Here is a 4,480-nt window from a genome sequence, read left to right as displayed (position 1 = left end):
CTGCATTTATACCATCACGGACGTTAGTTTAATAGCGTTTAACGATGGATCCACGGTACAGAATGCAAAAATATGATTGTTAAAATTTTCGACTAATCGGTTCTAAGAGGCGAAGCAATACGCCGCTGGGACTTTGAAATATTTCGGAGCGCACCTAAAGTTCGTTATTTTGGCTAAACGGAGCGAAAATCTGCATTTATACCATCACGGACGTTAGTTCAATAGCGTTTAACGATCGATCCACGGTACAGAATGCAAAAATATGATTGTTAAAATTTTCGACTAATCGGTTCTAAGAGGCGAAGCAATACGCCGCTGGGACTTTGAAATATTTCGGAGCGCACCTAAAGTTCGTTATTTTGGCTAAACGGAGCGAAAATCTGCATTTATACCATCACGGACGTTAGTTTAATAGCGTTTAACGATGGATCCACGGTACAGAATGCAAAAATATGATTGTTAAAATTTTCGACTAATCGGTTCTAAGAGGCGAAGCAATACGCCGCTGGGACTTTGAAATATTTCGGAGCGCACCTAAAGTTCGTTATTTTGGCTAAACGGAGCGAAAATCTGCATTTATACCATCACGGACGTTAGTTCAATAGCGTTTAACGATCGATCCACGGTACAGAATGCAAAAATATGATTGTTAAAATTTTCGACTAATCGGTTCTAAGAGGCGAAGCAATACGCCGCTGGGACTTTGAAATATTTCGGAGCGCACCTAAAGTTCGTTATTTTGGCTAAACGGAGCGAAAATCTGCATTTATACCATCACGGACGTTAGTTTAATAGCGTTTAACGATGGATCCACGGTACAGAATGCAAAAATATGATTGTTAAAATTTTCGACTAATCGGTTCTAAGAGGCGAAGCAATACGCCGCTGGGACTTTGAAATATTTCGGAGCGCACCTAAAGTTCGTTATTTTGGCTAAACGGAGCGAAAATCTGCATTTATACCATCACGGACGTTAGTTTAATAGCGTTTAACGATGGATCCACGGTACAGAATGCAAAAATATGATTGTTAAAATTTTCGACTAATCGGTTCTAAGAGGCGAAGCAATACGCCGCTGGGACTTTGAAATATTTCGGAGCGCACCTAAAGTTCGTTATTTTGGCTAAACGGAGCGAAAATCTGCATTTATACCATCACGGACGTTAGTTTAATAGCGTTTAACGATGGATCCACGGTACAGAATGCAAAAATATGATTGTTAAAATTTTCGACTAATCGGTTCTAAGAGGCGAAGCAATACGCCGCTGGGACTTTGAAATATTTCGGAGCGCACCTAAAGTTCGTTATTTTGGCTAAACGGAGCGAAAATCTGCATTTATACCATCACGGACGTTAGTTTAATAGCGTTTAACGATGGATCCACGGTACAGAATGCAAAAATATGATTGTTAAAATTTTCGACTAATCGGTTCTAAGAGGCGAAGCAATACGCCGCTGGGACTTTGAAATATTTCGGAGCGCACCTAAAGTTCGTTATTTTGGCTAAACGGAGCGAAAATCTGCATTTATACCATCACGGACGTTAGTTTAATAGCGTTTAACGATGGATCCACGGTACAGAATGCAAAAATATGATTGTTAAAATTTTCGACTAATCGGTTCTAAGAGGCGAAGCAATACGCCGCTGGGACTTTGAAATATTTCGGAGCGCACCTAAAGTTCGTTATTTTGGCTAAACGGAGCGAAAATCTGCATTTATACCATCACGGACGTTAGTTCAATAGCGTTTAACGATCGATCCACGGTACAGAATGCAAAAATATGATTGTTAAAATTTTCGACTAATCGGTTCTAAGAGGCGAAGCAATACGCCGCTGGGACTTTGAAATATTTCGGAGCGCACCTAAAGTTCGTTATTTTGGCTAAACGGAGCGAAAATCTGCATTTATACCATCACGGACGTTAGTTTAATAGCGTTTAACGATGGATCCACGGTACAGAATGCAAAAATATGATTGTTAAAATTTTCGACTAATCGGTTCTAAGAGGCGAAGCAATACGCCGCTGGGACTTTGAAATATTTCGGAGCGCACCTAAAGTTCGTTATTTTGGCTAAACGGAGCGAAAATCTGCATTTATACCATCACGGACGTTAGTTTAATAGCGTTTAACGATGGATCCACGGTACAGAATGCAAAAATATGATTGTTAAAATTTTCGACTAATCGGTTCTAAGAGGCGAAGCAATACGCCGCTGGGACTTTGAAATATTTCGGAGCGCACCTAAAGTTCGTTATTTTGGCTAAACGGAGCGAAAATCTGCATTTATACCATCACGGACGTTAGTTTAATAGCGTTTAACGATGGATCCACGGTACAGAATGCAAAAATATGATTGTTAAAATTTTCGACTAATCGGTTCTAAGAGGCGAAGCAATACGCCGCTGGGACTTTGAAATATTTCGGAGCGCACCTAAAGTTCGTTATTTTGGCTAAACGGAGCGAAAATCTGCATTTATACCATCACGGACGTTAGTTCAATAGCGTTTAACGATCGATCCACGGTACAGAATGCAAAAATATGATTGTTAAAATTTTCGACTAATCGGTTCTAAGAGGCGAAGCAATACGCCGCTGGGACTTTGAAATATTTCGGAGCGCACCTAAAGTTCGTTATTTTGGCTAAACGGAGCGAAAATCTGCATTTATACCATCACGGACGTTAGTTTAATAGCGTTTAACGATGGATCCACGGTACAGAATGCAAAAATATGATTGTTAAAATTTTCGACTAATCGGTTCTAAGAGGCGAAGCAATACGCCGCTGGGACTTTGAAATATTTCGGAGCGCACCTAAAGTTCGTTATTTTGGCTAAACGGAGCGAAAATCTGCATTTATACCATCACGGACGTTAGTTTAATAGCGTTTAACGATGGATCCACGGTACAGAATGCAAAAATATGATTGTTAAAATTTTCGACTAATCGGTTCTAAGAGGCGAAGCAATACGCCGCTGGGACTTTGAAATATTTCGGAGCGCACCTAAAGTTCGTTATTTTGGCTAAACGGAGCGAAAATCTGCATTTATACCATCACGGACGTTAGTTTAATAGCGTTTAACGATGGATCCACGGTACAGAATGCAAAAATATGATTGTTAAAATTTTCGACTAATCGGTTCTAAGAGGCGAAGCAATACGCCGCTGGGACTTTGAAATATTTCGGAGCGCACCTAAAGTTCGTTATTTTGGCTAAACGGAGCGAAAATCTGCATTTATACCATCACGGACGTTAGTTCAATAGCGTTTAACGATCGATCCACGGTACAGAATGCAAAAATATGATTGTTAAAATTTTCGACTAATCGGTTCTAAGAGGCGAAGCAATACGCCGCTGGGACTTTGAAATATTTCGGAGCGCACCTAAAGTTCGTTATTTTGGCTAAACGGAGCGAAAATCTGCATTTATACCATCACGGACGTTAGTTTAATAGCGTTTAACGATGGATCCACGGTACAGAATGCAAAAATATGATTGTTAAAATTTTCGACTTATCGGTTCTGGATCACTGAAAAATCAAAAAAAATTATTAATTTTGATTAATTAAATTACATATGTAGTTTTATATTGTTATAGTCTCGTATTTGTTAATGTTTTGTCGTAAGAAAATGCAAAAATATCGTTTTAATGTTTTCGTCTCATCGGTTCTGGATCGCTGAAAAATCAAAAAAAAATATTAATTTTGATTAATTAAATTACAAATGGAGTTTTATATTGCTATAGTCGCTTATTTGTTAATGTTTTACCGTAAGAAAATGCAAAAATATCGTTTTAATATTTTCATCTCATCGGTTCTGGGCGGTTTTAAAATTTTTTAAAATATTAATTAAACCCATGATTTACATGAGAATGTGAATTTATTATGTCCTGCATGTTAATTTATTAATTTTCATGTATAGAACGTTATAAAATGAAAGGATATGTTCGACGATATTTTCAGTCTAAGTTTTACCGTGCCGGCGGGATGGTACGCTCTCACGGCGGTTTGCACAGGCATACGCCTGGGCGTAAGCCCATGCGTCGCCGACCTAGCGGCCGGCCGTTCGGTATTTATAGGAAGGCACTTTCGGTTCGCTCGGACCGGTCGGGAGTAGCGTCGAGCGTGTGGCTCTTTTATGACTTCGGTTGAAAAGCAGTCTACCGCTCCTCGAGAATATACTTTCTCGACTATTCTCGTTCCGGTTTTCCGTTGCGGATTATTATTAATCTCCACACAGCATTACCACGGGTCGGTGTCTAAGACCGAATGGCCCATATGTGGTGAGCCTTGTAATATAAGGCTGGTGACCTGTATGCACTTATAAATGTTGCATACTTGTACAAACTGAGCATCAACTGTCTGTAACCAAAATTTGTTAAAACTGAAAAAGTTATAAGATTGTATAAAATTTTTGAACCAAGAAAGTAGTGTTAGACGAAAATTCGTTCTATCACTTTTAGAAGGGAGACTGTTTGGAA

Source organism: Osmia lignaria, unplaced genomic scaffold (assembly GCF_051020975.1).
Source record: "Osmia lignaria lignaria isolate PbOS001 unplaced genomic scaffold, iyOsmLign1 scaffold0083, whole genome shotgun sequence".
NCBI lineage: Eukaryota > Metazoa > Arthropoda > Insecta > Hymenoptera > Megachilidae > Osmia > Osmia lignaria.
This window is presented reverse-complemented; position numbering follows the sequence as displayed.